The sequence below is a fragment of the Staurois parvus genome, unplaced genomic scaffold, assembly GCF_062004578.1.
Source record: "Staurois parvus isolate SC_StPar_1 unplaced genomic scaffold, SC_StPar_1.0 ptg000262l, whole genome shotgun sequence".
NCBI classification, from domain to species: Eukaryota; Metazoa; Chordata; class Amphibia; order Anura; family Ranidae; genus Staurois; species Staurois parvus.
The window spans coordinates 2,202,569-2,224,263 of record NW_028318058.1 but is presented as its reverse complement, the minus strand read 5'-3'; the positions used below and the strand labels follow the sequence as shown (position 1 = coordinate 2,224,263).

General features: G+C 40.4%; 1 long non-coding RNA gene across 5 annotated transcripts in view; it reads right to left on the bottom strand.

Moving 5' to 3' along the window:
* Nucleotides 1-20,117, bottom strand: part of LOC149459347 (uncharacterized) — a 90,996-nt gene extending 70,879 nt beyond the window's left edge. For 2 of the 5 annotated variants that reach the window (XR_016313287.1, XR_016313288.1), the window contains exons 1-2: nucleotides 19,088-20,117; nucleotides 6,468-6,632 (exon numbers count right to left, since the gene is read on the bottom strand). This is a non-coding gene — a long non-coding RNA (uncharacterized LOC149459347). The remainder of the gene's footprint in view (nucleotides 1-6,467; nucleotides 6,633-19,087) is intronic. The other 3 variants (XR_016313286.1, XR_016313289.1, XR_016313290.1) reach the window with 2 other exon arrangements.
* Between the last annotated feature and the right edge of the window lie 1,578 nt (nucleotides 20,118-21,695).

Here is a 21,695-nt window from a genome sequence, read left to right as displayed (position 1 = left end):
ATCAGGGTTCCCAACAGAGTGCCCCCTTATATCAGGTGTCCCCATCAAAGTGCACCCTTACATCAGTGTTCCTAATAAAGTCCCCCCTTACATCAATTCTCTTCATATGATTAGTTATCCCCATCAGAGTGCCCCTGTACATCAGGGTCCACATCAGAGTATCCCCTTACATCAGGGTTCCCATCAGAGTGCCCCCTTACATCAGGGTCCCCACCAGAGTGTCCCCTTATATCAGGTATCCCCATCAAAGTGCACCCTTACATCCGTGTTCCTAATAAGGTCCCCCCTTACATCAATTGTCTTCATATGATTAGTTATCCCCATCAGTGTGCCCCCGTACATCAGGTGTCCCCATCAGAGTGCTCTCTTACATCAGTTGTCCCCATCAAAGTGTCCCTTACATCAACTGTCTTCATCAGAGTGTCCCCTTACATATGATCAGTTATCCCCATCAGAGTGCCCTTTCATCCAATGCCCTCATCAGAGTGCCCCCTTACACGGATTGTCCCCATCAGAGTGCCACCTTACATCAACTGTCTGCATCAGACAGGCTCATGGATCAGTGGATACACTCTCAGAGATCTGGGGGGCACAGATAAAATCTGGGGGGGAACAGCCTCCCCAGAACCCCCTAGATTCAGCCCTGTTGTTTAGGATTTTTTAGTGCACATGATTGGATGACTAATGTTCTGTTTTAACTTCCATTTTTAACAGTGATATGCATCTATAGATCTTAATATGTCCAGACAGAATGACAACTTGCGGAGTCAGAAAAATCTACAGACAGGTAAACTCTTCAATAAGGCACAGAAGCCAACACAATTTTACTTCACAAAGAACAGTATAGAGGATGTTATTCGGTCTTTTGAATTGTAAGAAGAAAATACTTTTCTAAGCCCTGTCTCTGCAATGAAACTAAAACTAACAAGCAGGAAGAGTCTACCTAGGACTGTACTAACTAGCACTAAACAAGAGAAGGAAGAAGGGAGATCACCAGATCCACAAATAAACAAGTTCCTACCACTAGGTGTCAGTGGATGCACAATTGTAACAATACAACATATTGCAATGGCAACAGACTGAAACACATCACTTTAATTTCTTCATAAGGCTAAGTGAATTTTTTATGTTTTTAACTGAACATTTTAGAGACTGAACATACAGGTGAAACTCAAAAAATTAGAATATTGTGCAAAAGTTAATTTATTTCAGTAATGCAACTTAAAAGGTGAAACTAATATATGAGATAGACTCATTACATGCAAAGCAAGATAGTTCAAGCCATGATTTGTCATAATTGTGATGATAAATGTGATGAAAACCCCAAATCCACAATCTCAGAAAATTAGAATATTGTGAATAGGTGCAATATTCTAGGCTCAAAGTGTCCCACTCTAATCAGCTAATTAAGCCATAACACCTGCAAAGGGTTCCTGAGCCTTTAAATGGTCTCTCAGTCTGGTTTAGTAGGAATCACAATCATGGGAAAGACTGCTGACCTGACAGTTGTGCAAAAAACCATCATTGACACCCTCCATAAGGAGGGAAAGTTCGATTTTCCCAAAGTACTGTATCAAAGCACATTAAGAGAAAGTTATGTGGAAGGAAAAAGTGTGGAAGAAAAAGGTGCACAAGCAGCAGGGATGACCGCAGCCTGGAGAGGATTGTCAGGAAAAGGCCATTCAAAAGTGTTGGGGACTTTCACAAGGAGTGGACTGAGGCTGGAGTCAGTGCATCAAGAGCCACCACACACAGACGGATCCTGGACATGGGCTTCAAATGACGTATTCCTCGTCAAGCCGCTCCTGAACAACAAACAATGTCAGAAGCGTCTTACCTGGCCTAAAGAAAAACAGACCTGGTCTGTTGCTCAGTGGTCCAAAGTCCTTTTTTCTGATGAGAGCAACTTTTGCATCTCATTTGGAAACCAAAGACCCAGAGTATGGAGGAAGAATGGAGAGGCACACACTGTAAGATGCTTGAAGTCCAGTGTGAAGTTTCCACAGTCTGTGTTGATTTGGGGAGCCATGTCATCTGCTGGTGTTGGTCCACTGTGCTTCATTAAGTCCGGGGTCAACGCAGCCATCTACCAGGAGATTTTGGAGCACTTCATGCTTCCTTCCACAGATGAGCTTTATGGGGATGTTGACTTCATTTTCCAGCAGGACTTGGCACCTGCCCACACTGCCAAAAGCACCAAAACCTGGTTCAATGACCGTGGGATTACTGTGCTTGATTGGCCAGCAAACTCGCCTGACCTGAACCCCATAGAGAATCTATGGGGCATTGCCAAGAGAAAGATGAGAGACATGAGACCGAACAATGCAGAAGAGCTGAAGGCCGCTATTGAAGCATCCTGGTCTTCCATAACACCTTAGCAGTACCACAGGCTGATAGATTCCATGCCATGCCTCATTGAGGCAGTAATTGCTGCAAAAGGGGCCCAAACCAAGTACTGAGTACATATGCATGCTTATACTTTTCAGAGGTCCAATATTGTTCTATGTACAATCCTTGTTTTATTGATTGCATGTAATATTCTAATTTTCTGAGATTGTGGATTTGGGGTTTACATGAGCTGTAAGCCATAATCATCACAATTATGACAAATCACGGCTTGAACTATCTTGCTTTGCATGTAATGAGTCTATCTCATATATTAGTTTCACCTTTTAAGTTGCATTACTGAAATAAATGAACTTTTGCACGATATTCTAATTTTTCGAGTTTCACTTGTAGCTTCACTAAACTAAATGAGCATTCCCATTGTTAAGTAAACGCTCACTACTCTAAGGCCAAAGTTTTAATGTAGTTTGTTCAGTTACAAGACTGTGTGAAAACATTTATAACAATGACTCATAAAGGGAAACTACAGATTTGGCTGGTAATGTTAAATGATATGTGTGATTGTGGTCAGTAGGGCCGGATCTAGCCTATCTTATCTGGGGTGCAGTTAAAAAAAGGGTCAGGAGACACAGGGGTTGATTTACTAAAGGCATATAGACTGTGCACTTTGCAAAGTGCAGTTGCATTCTGCAAGAGCAGTTGCACCAGAGCCTAATAAATGAGCAGAAGCCCTGCTGACTTCCACCATCCAATCATGTGTAAGCAAAAGTGTTTTTTTTCAATTTTCCTTGCACGTGATTGGGTATTTTTTGCAAAGCGAATCTTTATCTAATTTATAAAGCTCTGGAGCAGCTGCACTTGCAGAATGCAACTGCACTTTGTATGGTGCAAGTGTATTTGTCTTTAGTAAATCAACCCCTAAATGTCAATAGTGTGACAGAGATGCATGGAACCAGTATTCCCTGTTCACTTTGCATGATTCTGTACCAAAGAGTCACAATCCAGAAGTTACATCTGACAGGTAGTACAGAAGCGGTGCAGGAGTGAACAGAGAAAACTAGTATGTATTAGAGTGATTAATCATAACCTGTGCCCCCCTTATATTAGAGTCCCTCCTTACATCAGGAGTCCTCATCAGATTGTCTCTTATATAAAATGTGAACATCAGAGTGCACTCTTATATAATTTCCTCCCCTCAAAGTGCCCCCTTACATCAACTGTCCCCATCAGAGTTCCCCCTCACATCGGGTTTCCTATAAGAGTCCCCCCTTACATCAGGTGTCCTCATCAGTGTCTCTTGTACATAAAATGTCCACATCAGAGTGCACCCTTACATCATTTCCTCCCCTCAAAGTGCCCCCTTACATCGTGGTTCCTATAACAGTCCCTCCTTACATCAGGTGTCCTCATCAGTGTCTCTTGTACATAAAATGTTCACATCAGAGTGCACCCTTATATCATTTCCTCCCCTCAAAGTGCCCCTTTACATCAGCTGTCCTCTTCAGAGTTCCTCCTCACATCGGGGTTCCTATAATAGTCCCCCCTTACATCAGGTGTCTTCATCAGAGTCTCCATTACATAAAATGTCCACATCAGAGTGTCCCCTTACATAATTTCCTCCCCTCAAAGTGCCCCCTTACATCAAAGGTCCCCATCAGAGTTCCCCCTTACATTGGGGTTCCTATTAGAGTCCCCCCTTAACTCTGTTGTCCTCATCAGAGCGTCCCTTACATAAAATGTCCACATCAGAGTGCACCCTTATATAATTTCCTCTACTCAAAGTGCCCCCTAACATCAACTGTCCCCATCAGAGTTCCCCCTTACATCAGGATTCCTATAAGAGTCCCCCCTTACATCAGGTGCCCTCATCAGAGTGTCCCTTACATAAAATGTCCACATCAGATTTCCTCTTTACATCAACTGTCACCAATTAGAGTCCCCATTACATCGATTGTCTCCATCAAGTCTCATGGATTAGTTAGATGCACTGTCAGAGATATAAGGGAACCAACTAAAATCTGGGGGGCCATAGCCCACTCCAGCACTCCCTTAGATCTGGGCCTGGTGGTCAGCCTAATGTGAATAATATTATCAATAACTGGTACTGTTTTAGGAACCTTTTTTTTTTTCATGCAAATATATAGGTACATGCAGGCAGCTGTCCTTGATTATTACATACTCAGGCTCTGTTTCTTTGCTTGGTAGTAAAATATGGAACAGCAAGCAGGTGCAAATGTGAAAATTATAATAATAAGTCATTTTAGGTAAAGATTGTTATAATATTTAAATATGATGTTTTAACTGAAAGTACACTATAGTTCCCACTTATAGACACTTTGAACGTTTTTCTTTGCAATAATTAACCACTTAATTCACAGGTTCATTTTTGCGGCAATGCTGAGATAGCAGTTACATGTCTCAACCCTGTTTTAAGGCAGCACCTGACTAAAGTAGCCACATTGAGTCCTGTATGTGTAGATACTGGACGCCCTAGTATTTAGTGGCAGCTACAGTCCATCACTCATCCCATGGACCGCCGATCCTGCAACAAAGCACACTGTAATAGTGATATAAAGCAGCGTAGCCAGCGTGCAGTATATTGTAACTGTAAGGCAATGCTTTATCTCTGACATCATCTGTGAGCTCCAGCCCAGCTTGGCAGAGTTGATCCAGTTTTGCCCAGCCTTATCTAGCAGTAACAGATCACTCCAGCAGTGATCTATTGCTTGCTTCCTAATAACCTCAAGGATTAGATCACTTATAAGTAATATTTTGCTGCAGGGATGAATGGTTAGGCTGAATGTGATCCAGATGCAGGAAAAAAACTGTTTAAAATATAAAACACACACATGAATTATTAAAAAAAAAATATATATATATATATTCCTAGATTGTAAGCTCGAAAGAGCAGGGCCCTCAATCCCCTCATGTTTTGCATTGTATTGGCATTGTTCTGTCACATGTTCTGTCCCCCTTTGTAATGTACAGCGCTGAGCGAACTATTGGCGCTTTATAAATACTGTATAATAATATAATAATATATATATATATCCTTGAAAGCCCCCACGTCCCAACAAACATGTTGGCACCTTCTGATGTATCTGCATTTATTACTTGATTGTCACAATACAAATGCAAGCATGCAAACTGGTACTCACAATATATCCTGTGAAAATGTTGCTGTTGAGTCAAGCCTATCTTAAAGCTGAACCCTTGGAGTCATTTACACTAAGCTCTGCATGATGATATGAAATCAGCTTACATTTATTAGCTGAGTAAACATGTTTTGCTTTTACTTAAATTTACTGTTTTTCCACTTCCTGCTTTTTTAAGGCACTGGTGATATCACCCTGGCGTTACAGCTGCATCCTGGGAAGTTCCTGTCACATGTTCCAGGAGGCAGACCCAGGGGTCTAGGCTGAGTTCCAGGAAGTACAGTGAGATGGATTTATCTACTCACGGTAAAAATGGCCACTGTGAGATGAATTGGCAGCCAAAGAAAAATAAGCTGTGCAAAGAATAAAAATATCCCCGCTATTTATTGGGATATTTACTATTAAGTGTCTCTTTGTAGATTATCATTACTAAACATTTATTAAAGCGCTGTTCCAGCCCCCGCTACCTCCCCCCAAAAAAAAGTTAAAAGCCAGCAGCTACAAATACGGTAGCTGCTGAATTTTAATAGTAGGGCACTTACCTGTCCATGCATCCAGCAGTGTCCTCACTCCAAGCCAATTCTTCAATTGGCTGTCAGGTGCTGGCACCGCCATCTTGACTAAGGAAAATTGGCAGTCAAGTCTCCCACTGCGCATGCACGAACCGAGCTGCACTTTGAGATTGGGCTGCAGTCCTCTGGGACCATGGAAGTGTCCCATAGAGCTGTGGGGGGTGCAGAAACTATCAAAACCAGGTACCCGCTCTCCCTCCTCTCCAAAAGGTACAAAATGTGGCATAGGAGGGGGAGGCAGAAAAGCGGAGCTTCCACTTTTGGGAGGAACTCCGCTTTAAGGTGTTTTTTTGTATACTTTATGATCACGGGAAGTTCCTCTCTAACCCATGTACAACAAGGATTTAATGTTCCTTAGGTCTAGGAGGGTAGAGGAAAAGGTTGCAATGCTTACCTTATTACTACAGTTTCTCCTCCAGCTTTTGACTCTCTTCTCTTTTCTGCAACTCTCTAGGTTGTGGGCGGCCCCTTGGCATCCTCATGTTCAATTCAGGACTATTGGTCTTAATGCGCCTCAGAAAAGAGGCTTCAGGAGTTCAATCATATAGATGAAGGGAGCCTGCCAGAGTGAGGTAAAAGGAAAATATTACATCTTATTCCTCTAGACCAGAGGTCTCCAAACTTTTCAAACAAAGGGCCAGTATACTGTCCTTTAGACTTTAGTAGGGCTGGATTAGGGCCAGCAAGGATAGAAAATGTACTGGCCCCAGCATCAGTGAGAATAAATATGGCCGCAGGGTAGATGGTCAGTAGGAGAAATAGTGTCCCATCAGTGGTATTAGTGGGAAGAATAGTGCCCCATCATTGGTTTCAATGGAAGAAGTACTGCCCCATTGCTGGTCTCAGAGGGAGAAATAGTACTCCAAGGGCTGGATAAAGGGTAGCAAAGGGCCACATCCGCAGTTTGGAGACCCCTGCTCTAGAACTAACAAGCATTTAACCCTTGCAGTTTTGGAGGGGGGGGTTCCAATGCAAGGGTTGTTTGTTACGTCTTGCCAGGAGTGAGGCTTTGATGTTACACTAATAATTTATGCAAACAAATATATTCCAATGTAGGTTTGAAAGGCAAAAAAAAACTTGCATGCATTGAATGGCAAATTTTGAGTTTGGGCTCTCCCACATGACACAAAATTCACACATAATATCTGGGACCATGCCTTTCACATTAGAGTTTTGCTGCAAATTACAGCAAATGTTTTTCTGATGTTTTCCTTTCTTCCAAATATACACCCATAAAACTGAAATATGTGAATTTGTGTATACCAGTCTGCTACCAAATCTATCTGTCCATAATAAATGAAGTCACACTACAGATGCAAAGGTTCTGGGGTAGATAAGCAATTTATCTTTAAGCTCTACTCCACTCCCCTGGGGTTAAGAATGGTACAGGCTGCAAGACTGAATGGGGATGGTTATAGATGGCCAGATTTATTATCAATAGCAGACTGCAGAAAGTTTGGAGTTAAAGTGACTAGCCTGCCAGGCATAGCATTGTCAGACTCTTCACAACCTGACTCAGGGGACATTGGGCACGCTGTAAAAGAATCATTCCCTTTTTCATGGAAACATGCTAGGGCATGCTTGTAGTATTTGTGCAAGTGATAATGACCAATTCCATAGCTGAGCAACACCGGCAGATTGTTGCAAGCAATTCTCAAATAAGTTGCATTGCTTGCAAAAATCTTAAGACCAAATGGTTTCTTATTATTGTACTGTATGGGTGATTGTTAAGTAGCAACAGAAAATGTCCACCAGGAAGGAAAACGTCTGCATTTCTATTTTAAAATAATGCATGGCTGGGATATGGCAATGTTCCCTTCTTTGTGCATACTGTAAGTAAAAAAAAAAGTTAATGAAGACACCATTGTGTTGATTTACTAAAACTAGAGAGTACTAAATCTGCTGTGCATGGTAGCCAATCAGCGTCTAACTTCAGCTTGTGCAATTAAAGTGATTGTAAACCTCAGACATGAAATATGAACAAATCACATCCCTCTATAGTGTGTATTTGCCTCCGTTAGAAGCACTAAGTATCATTTATGTTTGCTGTTTCCTGCATTCCTCTGCTATAAGCATAAAATCACTAATAAGTATTCCTGACACCAATGGTGACAGGGGAGGGATATCCAGCTGATTGACAGCCTCAGCTCTGTTCCTGTGAGCTGTGTGGAGAGGGGTGTGTTTCTTCAATCCAATCAGCTCTCAGCTCTCCTCACTGAGCTCTGCAAATTGTAATTCCAGCTCCCCGCTCCCTTTTATATTAAAGTGTTACTAAACCCAGGACCCTGCATTCACTATATCTGGTCTCCCACAGTACACACAACATGAAAATGCAATTATTTTAGTAAATATAAACTGATAAATACCTTTTCTCATCAGCAGTTAGAGCAGTCTTGTGACTTCTATCAGTGTCCAGCAGAGCACTGGTTAAAGCTTGTAGGAGGAGTTTCCTTTCTGCTCTAGGAGGATGGAAATCCCCTGACCTCTGTCTGGACAGTGCTGATTGGCCCTGTACCAACCTTTCTAGCAATACACACTAAACTGAGCATGTGCAGAATGGCTACGGGTTCAGTCTGCCTTATCAAGAGATAAGACTTGAACATTTGAACAAGAAGAAGGACAGAGAAGACAGGATCAAACGGCCTTTTGACACAATGCCCTTTTTTAACCCCTTAGGTTCCACAGTGAGTGTAACAAGTATGCTTTTCTGCATATGCAGACTGATTTTAGTGTTGTGGGTTTAATACCACTTTAACTCTCAGACAAGCTTTAAAATTCAGAACGGATGTAAAGAGAAGACTGCAGATACAAGGTGGTATCAAAAGGTATCGAGACTAGTTTTGTAACAAGCTAACAGATAGCAGCACAAGGCTACACACTCAGTCACAGAGAGCACCAACCTTCATAAGTCAGTGTGCCAAAAGACATTGTCCTGTGTACATCGGGAGCTGTGCAACTGTTGCTATTCTGAACACTTGCGTTACCACGTCTGCTATTTAATGATGGACAGCAAGTTAGACCAAAGAGCAAATGTGAAATTCTGCGTGAAACCCGTACACCCAAGTTTCATCACCATGAAGGACAGGTCATCCACGGCACACTGATGGAGTTCTTGGCAGACTTGGATGCAGTGTTCTTTCTGCTCCTGGGTCAGCAGCCAGGGGACGAATGTGGCAGCAACACGGCTCATGTTCAAATCACATGTGATGATTGGCTGGACTGTTCCGTATGACACACCAACAAATGCAACAATGTTGTGGATCGTTCTCCAACGATCTTCATCATCTCCGATAATCATCATGCACAAGTTGCCACATAGTTTTTAAATTTTCGGGGGTTGAGCTTGTTGAAGGTCTTGCTGATCTCTCGTTGTCTTCCAGTGATGTTCTTCCACTCTTGAAGCACCTGTGCCACTCAAAACACCTCAAACAACTCATTGTCAAACGTCTTTGTGGTAGATTTCCTCAGTTTCACACAGAATTTCATGTTTGCTCTTTCTTTTAATTTGCTGTCCATGCTGAAATAGCAGACGTGGTAACGCACATGGTCAGAATAGCACCAGTTGTACAGCTCCCGATGTGCACAGGACATTGTCTTTTGGCACACTGACTTTTGAAAATTGGTGCTCCCTGTCACTGTGTGTGCAAGGACAATTTACGTAAGAGGATTTGTTTCATCTTTGTGTATCACCTGAGGCCACTCACTTCACTGGGTATATGTAAGAGTTTACAACCACTTCAAGCTTTGACAATAAAACCTGGAAGCTGATTGGTTGCTATGCAGAGCTGTTGCATTCTCCAAGTTTTGTAGATCAAGCCTCATGTAACTATAAGAAGTGAAAGACTGTTTTAGGAAACAGATACTAACCAGCCCATGTTGTCTTCCCTGAAGCCCATTCTTCTTAGGGCTGCGGATCTCCAGCGCCGCCATCCAGGATTTGGGAGCCATCTGTAACTTCCTGACGATTCAAAGCCAGCTTCCCACTGCACATATGCAAGATCAAGTAGGAGACTAGTCCTGCAACATTTTAGGTAAAGAGGCTGTAGATGGGGGGGTGGGGGGGGCAAACCGTATGCCTTGCCTAAGTGAGGATAAATGAAGGGGTAGTGGGTACCTATCAAAAGGTACTCATAACCAGGGGCGGACTGACCATTTGGAAACTCGGGCACTGCCCGAGGTCAGTAGGGGGCCCCATGAGATACCCCTGGTACCTTTTTCATAGGCTTTTTTGAGTTTGGGCAAGGACACAGGGGCCCCATGATCCCCTATTGCCCGGGGGGGCCCATGAGTTGTCAGTCCGCCCCTGCTCATAACCCCTCTCCTACCCCCCAAAAAAACTGCTGGGGGAGTAAGACAATAAGAGCAGCTTTCATTTTCACATGAAGGTTGCCTCTAAATATAGGTTTGCTTTGTGGACTTTGTTTAATAAAATGTGAAAGTGAGGAATGTTTTGCTATAATTTACAAAAGCTGCTGAAAAGTCAGCAATATGAATTTTATTGTAGTTCAACCACTGAAAGTTGACCCATGATTGGTCATTACAGATTCTATTGTAAACCAAAACCTATTTGTGTTTCCTGGAGGACATGAAAAGTAGGGGTGATGTCTGCAGCAAGTCTTTCATTTGCTTCTATTCTAATCTGCACCAGAAAATATTAACTGAAATATAATTGATTACTATGGGTAACACATACACCCTTTATTTTTTCAGGTTTTAACCATAAGACATCAAGCAACTTGACAAAATTGAACCCTTCTCATACATGCAACCTCTAACTACCAGGCATGTGCTTTAACAGAAATATGAAAATCAGTATGGTTAATGGTAACTATATTCTGTAGTAAAACTGGTACTGTTTTAAATGAGCAAGGTTTTTTATCTGGCTTTGCAGATTACTTCTGGCGAACCAATTTTATCAGGATTTATGGTCATTTGTGCTGCTCCTCCCCAGGGAAATAATGCTTTGATGAATGTAAACCCAGGCAGGGGTCCGCCAAATGCCCCCACTCCCCAGAGAAGAGCACAGCATTGAAGACAAAGAGCAGTCACTGCTCACCCTGCACCCACATTTTACACGCATGAGGGGGCTCATTGCCAGTGTATTATGTACGCATTGATAAAGCATGCTACAAATACGTACTGTATTAATTGCATCTCATTTTTATTAACAGTACTGTATGCAATATTGAGCCAGACTTGTGTACTACCCATCCTCCTCACTCTGCCATACAACAAAGTGATGCAATAGTATGGCTTTTTTTTTCTTTTTAAGCAAAGAACTGTGAAAGTGCAAAACTCAAAAATCCTTCGAATTAGCACTGGTGTTATAAATCTGGCATTTATATACGGAAGGGTAATTGTGTGTGCCTGCCCCCTCTCCTGCCAGCCTTCACACACAGTCTCTCCTGCTTGCCATTGAGATATGAAATCAACCATGGGAAGCTCTTTATTTGCAATCTCTTTGTTCCCTTTGGCAGGCCAGGTCGCTGGATGCTCTCTCCCTATTGAATCTCCCAGCAACAGAATACACAGTGCACAGACCTGCCTGTTCAGCTCACAAGCCCACTCTAAGCTTTGTCAGTGGAGGAGACCTCTGTGTATTCAAACACACCACAAAAGTTAGGGAGATGCCCCGAGCAAATGATATATACACCAAGTGACTTCACATACTGCAAGGCCAGAGGTGGTGAATTACTATAGGAGTCATCCCTAGGATGACCCAGAATTTGTGTGTTTCCTTAAAACATTCAGCATTGGGGAAAGTTAAAGTAAATTTGAAATTCCATGTGAAGCAAATGCTTGATGGCATGAGAGATTCACCAGCCTAGTGTAAGAAATTACTCCTTTAGTAAACCAGCTCCTCAGTTCCCTGTGACCAGGTCTAGGTCTTTGATTTATGTAATGTATTTTATATTGTGTGTCTGGCTCCATAGTTATCTATTTATTCCAAGGTTCTTTTTGCAGATCTCCAAATACTGATGGAAGAGAGTAAATATCAATGGATATATTCATGGTCCAAAATGAGGTTAAGTGACTAATATCTGACAGTAATATTGATTTGATAAAGGGGACCTGCAGAGGACTGCTAAGACCTTATATATAGGAAATCAGAATAGGCATCTATGTAAAAACATAGAGGCTTTGTTTATCTTTTACATAAAACAGTGCATTTGGGTAAGGAAAGCTGATAGATAGTTAACTCAAATATTAAATAATATAGGTTAAACGGTTATTTTGTTACTGCAGGGCAGTCAAGGTGCCTCCAGCTGGAGTACTTCTACCGCCAGCAAATTCATTACAGTATGTAGTGTGGTGAGAAATGCATTGGAAGCCGTGTATTCACTCCTCCAGGGGGAAAGTCTATTAATCGTGTGAGGAGAGGCTGGTTTCCAATCAATCATTTAGTGTGTGTGCTGTGAGCCTGGCTGTTTCTGGCTTTTACCATAGCCACATCCACAGAATAAGCATCTAAAAGGGATTGTATGTGATGACTGTACTGGCCACTCAGGCTGTCTGTGTGCATTAACTAGGAACATAATAAACATAATAAACCTGTGCAGAAGAAACATATGCAAGAAGTATTTATAGAAATCAATGTTCACTAGACTATTAGTGTATAAACGCATGGCCTGTGAAACAGATAAAAAGATAACATTTTGATAAAACTCAGTTACCGTTTTTATAGAAAACATAGAGCTCTATATGTTTAGTTAAAGCATGTATAGCTGGTAGAAGTGCCAAAAACAACATACCAGGGCTAACCAACATAGTGTGTAAAACACATATAATATGTATTATAATCCAGCAAAAGGGACACAAAGGCTCAGCTGTTGTAATACACCACCTATGACAACACTAAGTAAGCCATTAGTACCAATAGTTTCCATTATAAACAATAAAGAAGGAGATATAGGATTGATACCCAATAATATTGGCTTTTGCCATTTCTTTTGTAGTAGTGAAACCCAACCACCAATCTGAATTATTCCTTTAGACCCAACAAGGGTTCCATAAAACCCTATGGTTCCTCCTGAGGTTCCCTGAGCTGTGGACCATTGACCTCTGATGACGTGCCTACAAAATTCAACAGAGATCTTTTTAATCATCTGTAAGGGTGGCATTCAGACCACCACTTTTAGGGGCATTCTTCCAAGTGGACCCCCAACAAACTGGTTTTATCAGGGGTACCCTGAGACTTAGAAATATTTTTAAAGGTTCCTCTGGTGTTAAAAGGTTGAGAAAGGTTGCTTAAGACAGTATTTTGAATTTTCTTCCAGTACTCATTGTACTGTGTCATTTAATTTTTAATATGAGCCCATTTGTGTCATTTAATAACCATATTTATGGACAGGTGAATATCTTATAGAAAATTGGTTCTCATGTCACGAAAATCTGCCTTAAGTATTTGTTTTTAAATGTCTTTATGGACTCTTCAGTGAGATCTAAAGTGTTGTTCTGCTACAGAGCTTAGTAGTTTATGCAGGAGTGCTCCTGTCTGGTAGCAGGAACAACATGCACCGTTAGTAGTCCATGGGGACTGAAGTTCAGCATCACTGATGCAGACAGAGCTTTCTGTATTAAAAAGATGGGGAATATTCAAATTTTATATTGAACTAGTTACATGTGACAATAAGGTTGAGCTGACTGAGCATGGTAGATTTCATTTTGAATTCTTATACTCATACTGCCTATTTCATGGGATAATTAGCAGTGGAACATTTGTTTTTCTAAAGCCTTAGTTTTAATCTTCAACACTTCAGCATACATTTGCATAGATGCTGCATAGATATGGCATCCTCAAAACAGCTCTTTGCCTGCACTGCAGACAAATTATTCAAGATGGCTGTGCCCAGGATGAATTCATTATCACAAGGTAACAATTGTCCAGACACTGTAATACTCAATGAAAATGGGTTGAATTGATTAGTAAAGCATTTCTTAGTTAGATGCTTTTTTCTTGGTAACAGATTTAAGGATACATTCACACCTTGATGTTACAGTGCATTATATTGCTTCTCCACACTTCCTGCAAACCTTAGTGTGCTTTATATCATTTTTAATGGTGCACTATACTTATACATTATTTCATGTGATTTTGTTTTAATTTTTGCATGCACCAGTTTACCTGCTGCTTCCTGCAGCTGCATCTCCCATAGAAATAAATGGCAGGCAGCATGTAAAATGCACTATACTTGCATTTTAATATAAGCAGCGTATAAAAAGCAAAGAGTGCTCTCCACTTCACAAAACACATACAAAGCATGCATATAAAACAGTCAATTACATGGTAATACATACAAGTCACAGTTTAAAATTAATGTTTTGAAAAGCATTTGTTTTTAAGCATAAAGGTTTGAACAAGGCTTTAGATGCATGAAAACACTTTTATGGATTGTTTTATATGTGTATTTGACTTTTTAGAAATGATGTTCCTAAATTCAGACAGCACTGTCTTTTTATACTATGATTTAAATACAGAAAGACCACCGGTACTTTAATGCAGGATAATAAACTATATTGTTTCTAACTGTCACTGTAACAGGCCACGCAACCATTAAACTGAGTTACCACTACGCATGGATCTATTACACATAAAATCCACAAAAGCAGAGGCCACGCTGTCTTTCACTAGACAAAGCCACCTATAACATTCACCCTTTCACTAAAAATGCTGAACCAAGTCCTTGCAGTTAGCTTTACCCCTCTATAAAGTGAATTAGGCTTTCTTTAATGAGCTGAAAAATAATCTGGGTTATTTAATAAAACTGGAGAGTGCAAAATCTGGTGCAGCTCTGCATAGAAACCAATCAGCTTCCAGGTTTTATTGCCAAAGCTTAATTGAACAAGCTGAAGTTAGAAGCTGATTGGCTACCATGCACAGCTGCACCTGATTCTGCACTCCCAAATTTTACTAAATCAAATATGGCAAAGTGTCACACTACAAAAAAAAAGTGGTATTATGCCCCATATATCTCAATAATATTTTGATGCAAGTATTTATCTTGGATGCTGCTTGAATTAGAAACTAACAAGTTTTATTGTCTTGTTTACTAAGAAATAGAGATGGTTTATAATGTCTGAAGCAATGAAAACTAAAGCAAAATTGGGGCTGTAGCCACAACTTTCAATATATTTTATGCTTCAAGTAGAGCATGGGAAACAACTCCACTTTTACACTAGCTTCCATTGTAAGGAGTTGTTTTATTTCACCAGGCAGCAGCATTGTTTGTTACTGTGTGCAAGCTCCACTGACAGTGAACTGAGTCACCACCATGCTAGGCAGTTGGAGAAAAAAAAGATGAATGGATCTCCCCTTTCACTATATTAATTATTAGACACTGGACTGAACCTCCAATATTTCATCCTAACAACAGCTAATTCACATCCTCTAGAGGGAACACAATTCTTATCTGTTGTATCTGTTCACTAAACCCATTTCAACTGAAGTTTGAATACTGGAAAAGTTAACCTCTTTGTTGTCCTGTGTTGGAAGCAGTACGTGTACATTTTCATTGAACAATTGTGGCAAATAATATAGGAGTTGTGCAGATGCAAGCTACTATTTGTTACCATTGTGGTAATCCCTGGCTGCCGTTTTACAAGGATAGTCTATTAGAGAACTGTAGCAATACAACCTAGACTTATGCTTGCTTGGGCGAGTACATTATGGAAGCTGGCCACCTCACTGCATTGAATGATCATAGGGCTGAAGGATAGAGTACATAGACCTAACATTGCTCTCATCTTTCAACCTGTCCTGGAGCATGCAAACTAATGGGACGTAGCAAGTCGTAACTTTGTTAAAGAGCATACGTTGTACAGCAATAGCATGTTAATGCAATACACTGTTATTCCAGGGGCGAATTGTCTCTCAGCAGGAATTCTGCAGCAGCCTAATGGGGTGTACCAATACATAACTTTGTTAGAGAATAAATTGGACTGAATTAGATGATGGTGCAAAAAAAGCTATTATTCCAGTAGTCCATGGGTGATGTGATGATGTGTCTCCTAATTCAGCATGCTAGGAGTTAACCGTGCTAGAAGCCTTGTAAGGCAAGGGATCTAGGTTTCTTTTGTAGGCATAGTCCAAATGGTATAAAGTAACAAATCATAAAAAGGTGGTGCATGCAACAACAACAAAAAAAAAGAATGTACATAGAAATAATGAGTGGACTGTAAGACTGTGCTAATTGATTAATTTGCAAGAACGAAGCAGGTGCAGCATGCAACAAATAAATTCGATATAGCAATAGATAATGTTAATTAGTGAGCCAGTTGTTAAACAGCTATTTGATTGACTGTCAGGGAAATAAAGCCATAAAATACAGTGAGGCTCATACTGGTAACTTTTACATGGATGAGACGTCAAGCCATGCTCTTATAAACAAGATTTATGGGGAGTTGGAGCTGCAGAACCCTGTTGTTCAATGGCTTCTCCTGCTAAAGCATGCTAACAAGTTTGTTAAAGTTTTACTGTACTTGCTACAATAAGTTTACCAACTCCTGTGTAAGGGACTGAGCCAAGTGGATGCTTAATATTCCATCATTTACTAGCTGTGTTTAGGAAACTACTGTGATCAATTAAATTACCAAAAATCAGCTATACATAGTGCATATACTATCCTGTGGTTTTAATCTAGAAACAGAAAAGCTGGCCATACCTTACACAATTTTTTTTAACAATTTTCCTTTAGATTTACCAAAATCATATAATATGTGATCAGCCCTAAACACTTTCAATTTGTATGCAATCATGCAGGTCCTTGCACTACATAGCTAAAGATAAATCTAAAGGAAACTGAATAAGAAAATTGTATAATGTGTGGCCAGTTTAATGCAAGCTTTGTTCTGTGTTATTCTATCTAATAATTTTTTTTATTTTTCAGAGTGTTTAAATATTCCTGTTTACTACATGGATTTAATCTTGATACAGTGTTACTTTATTAGCATTTTTAATTGCTTGCTGGTATATTTTATTTAAAATGGGTATATTTTATTACTGAATAATCATTTTTACAGTCTATTTTTTATTGTTTGCAGTAAGTTGTTAACATCAGCAATTAATATGCAGAAAATATAAGTGCATCTAAACATTTTCAAATCATTTTTACTCTACACATAATCATCTCCTAGATTGTAAGCTCTAACGAGCAGGGCCCTCTGTTTCCTCTTGTACCAAATTGTACTGTAACTGTAAAGTCTACCTTCATTTTGTAAAGTGCTGCGCTAATTATTGGCACTATATAAATCCTGTATAATAATTATTATTATTTCAATGTTTAATTCTCTATTGTTCTCATTTATGTATACAATTCTATCATTATAAGAACAATTATTTCTTATTGTTAAAATATTTTTTTTTAAATTAAGTTTAGCACATCTTTAAGCTGTTTTTTTTAATTATTATTTAGTTTCATTTGACTATGGTATAAGTGTTCAAAGGTTAGGCACTAGAAATGGCATATTAAATAAATTCATGCAAATCCTGTGCAAGTTTTCAGTTGAGTTTTATAGTCAGTAGTCAAGAATTAAAAAAAAAAAAACTATATGACAGGACAGCAGATTTTTTTTATAAAATATACCCTGATCCAGGATGGGGTTAATGCTAGCCGAAAGCAGAAAATAAAGTGATATATTGCTTTAGCCGGCAACTTAACAATAAGCGAATAGATAAGTTTAGTTGCCTGTGTATATTTACTCACCAGCTGCGCCCCCTGCTGGACACTACCCATCACCGTTATTTAAGGAACACTTCAAAAGTTTATTTTGCTCAGCAAACCGTATCACATAAAATTAAGAACAGCTTATAAAATTACCTGGTGCGTTTTAAAAGTAAGGAGAGAAAAAAAAAAAAAAGAAACCCAACAGAAAAAAAATAAAGCTGGTTGCAGCAAGTTAAAGGCTTTTTATTCTGCTGTGTGCTCCCTGTGGCTGGTTCAAAGCTCAGCCCTTTTATCTAAAGCCCAGTGCACAAACATATAGCTTAATGTGGCTAGTGTTCCTCCTTTTCTTTTCCTCTCTATGGCAACCAGTATGCTGTGCTCAGAAATGTTCCCTGTCAGGAAAACAAATGATCTTCAGGGAGCTGCTGTATCTGGCATCTGTTGCAATGGGGCACACAGAGTTAATCTCTCTTAAAGAGATCCTGTATGGAGAGCAGAAGAGAGGGGGGGATTAGATCGCCCCCCAATACCCTTTCCTTTTGCTGCATGCAAGTTTACCACTTCAGTCCAAACTTCAATGCTCAACACTGGCCAGAGTGCAAATGCTATCAATAAAAAACTTTTTTTATTTAAAAAAAAAATTCTCCAAGCAGGCAACAAGTCTACTGTCCATTGGTAAATGATCACATTGACAGCTATCGACGTGCAATGAAATAAAACAAGCAGATCAATGAATCATGGCAAGTGGCAGGTCTGCTAAATGCAATAAACAGGCTACATTTCATTACAAAAATGTATGTGTGTATAGATAGATATATATATATAATGGGGAGGCCTGTGCAGTATAAAGCAATAGCCATGCATCTCATTTTCTTACAACTGATTCTTCCTTTTTTTTCTATTTTTTCTGAATTTTGACATGGAGGCACCAGAAGATGAATCCCAGCTCTGTATCGGTTTACTAGACCGCAGAGTCATTCCCAGCAAAGGCATTTTAGAAACAGGCTTTCACAATAGAGAACCGTGTCTTGCTCTGCCAGCCCCCCCTCCCCCAAACACACAAAGCCAGGGTACCCCAATATTATCAATGGAAGATTGAGTCTCTACACAGCACATCTCTAATCTCCTCTATTCTCAGCCCCAGGACTAGGCGATCATCTACTAGTAGAACACAGAGAACGCAGCTCTCTAATAATAAGCTACAAAATGATGCAAAGATCTAATAAAGAAAAACAAAGAAAATAATAATAATAAAAAAGATCTAAAAGGAAAACAAAACAAATTAATTGTAAGCAAAGCAAGTCAGCCTGTCCTTTCAGCGATCACAGAGAAAAAATAAAACGATACTCACCGCCAAGCTTAAATCTCCCGACAATAAAGAAACAATGATTTAAAATATATAGAAAGCTGATATTTGTAGATTTAATGGGTGACCCTGGAAAAAAACAGAAGGCATTAATGTGAAGTGCATGGAAGCAAGCCTGTGCAGGTCCCCCTTTGCACTGACTCCTCTAAGACAAGCTCTCTACTAGTCTATTATTTCACCAAAATATATGAAAATTTATGCAAATGAAAATCAGCACTAACTGTTCTCTCCTTGTTATACTTTAGGTTGTTTTTTTTCCCTCTCTAGACAAAACAATCGCATTGTATAAAGCAGGGGGTGGGTAGGAGAGGAGGGATTGAGGGGGGAAAAAAACTACTTCCAAACAAGTATATATTTGTGGTTGCAGGGTTGCATCTTTATTTTTTTTTTTATTTTTTTTTTCTTGTGTTATGTATACATCTTTTCCCCTCCTGGTTATCTTGGAGGTGGAAAGTAGATATGTTTGCTAAGAAGCTATCACGTTGCATCGGGCCACCTGAGACGTCTTTTGAAAGCTTGTACTGTGAAATTCATAGCAGTAATTTAGACAAAATCCTCACTGTATATTAATGAAAGCCGGCCCCATGGCACGGTTCCTATCCTCCCCATTCAGTGTAAACAAAACCACGAGACTCGCTCGCTTTTTTGAGCCGGATCCAAGCAAAATCGGCTGGAAAGGAAAACATGGGGTTCTGGCAGTGACTATTTAACCGCCTGCACCTGGAGATCTCAGCTCCATTCAATGCGATCTGTGTTATATCTCTTCTGCATAGAGAAAGAGTGGAGCCCTGGAAGGACACGGGGGAACAAAAACTCGTTGTGTGCAGATTTGATGCTACAATTGCGCTTTACATGTGTTCTAGTGTCGGACGGGGTTTTTTCTCTCTTTCTTTATGTTTTTGTTTGTTTTGGGGTTTTTTTTCCTTTTTGTTTTTGGTTTTTTTTTCCTTTTTTTTGTAGTATAGGTGGGCAGAGCTCACCATCGTCAATGTTCAGCTCACGCCTGAAGAGTAGCTGCCGGGATACTGATGGAGAGGAGCTCAGCTACACACATAAACACACACACACATAAACACACACACACACACATTATATATATATATATATATATATGTAACATAGACAGGAGGGGGAGCCAGGGGATGACTGCCAATACAAGCAGCTCCCCACATATACAATATCCAATCAGTAGGGACTTAAATCTGTGTGTGTAACATCATCAAGGACAGCAGTGGGGAATTGTCGCTCTGTGTGTAGTATCATTAGGGACAAGAGCAGGAGATTATATCGTTATATGTGACTTCATCAGGAAAAGGAGTGTGAAATTATATCTGTGTGCGACATCAGCAAGGACAAGAGTGGGGACTTATCTGTGTGTGTGACTTCCTCAGGGACAAAAGTGAGGACTTATATCTGTGTGTGTGACTTCATCAGGGACAGGAGTGTGAATTTGTATCTCTCTGTGTGTAGGACAAGAGTGGGGACCTATATTTGTGTGTAGCATCAAAAAGAATGGGGACTTATATGTGTGTGTGTCATCATGAGGGACAGGAGTGGGAACGTATATCTGTCTGTGTGTGGCATCAGCAAGGACATGAGTGGAGACTTATCTGTGTGTGTGACTTCATCAGGGACAGGAATGGGGACTTATATTGTGTGTGTAATATCAATAGAGACAGAAGTGAGAACATATATTGAGTGTGTAGCATAAACAGGGACAGAAGGGGGGACTTATATCTGTGTGTGTGTGACTTCATCAGGAGCAGGAGTGGGGACTTATATCTGTGTGTGTGACTTCATCAGGGACAGGAGAGGGGACTTATATCTGTGTGTGTAGCATCATCAGAGACAAGAGTGGGAACTTATATCTGTGCGTGTGTGTAGTATCATCGAGGACGTGAGTGGGGACTTATATTTGTATGTGGGTAGCATCATCAGGGACAGGAGTGGGGACTTCTATCAGTGTGTTTAGCATAGTAAGAGAAATGAGTGGGGACTTATATCTCTGTGTGTGTAGGACAAGAGTGGGGACCTAAATTTGTGTGTAGCATCAAAAGGAGTGGGGACTTATATCTGTGTGTGTGTTATCATCAGGGACAGGAGTGGGGACTTATAGCAATTTGTTTAGCATAATAAGAGAAATGAGTGAGGACTTATATCTATGTGTGTACGACGAGAGAGAGAGGGAGAGAGAGAGAGAGGGGGGGGGGGGGGGGTAGGGGGAGAGAGAGAGAGTCAGTAACAGGGACAGGAGTGGGGACTTATATTTTGTGTGTAACATCAGTTAGGGAGAAAAGTGAGGGCTAGTGTGTGTAACATCAATAGAGACAGGGGTAGGGACATATATCTGAGTGTAGTGTCAGCAGGGACATGAGTAAGGACTTATATCTGTGTGTCTGTGGAGCATCCTCAGGAACATGAGTGGGGACATATATCTGTGTGTGTGTAGCATCATCAGGGACAGGAGTGGGGACTATTTTCTGTGCTTGTAGCATCATCATGGACAGGAGTGGGCACGTATATCTGTGTGTGTAGCATGATCAGGGACAGGAGCGGGGACTTAAATCTGTGTGTTTAGCATCAGCAGGGACAG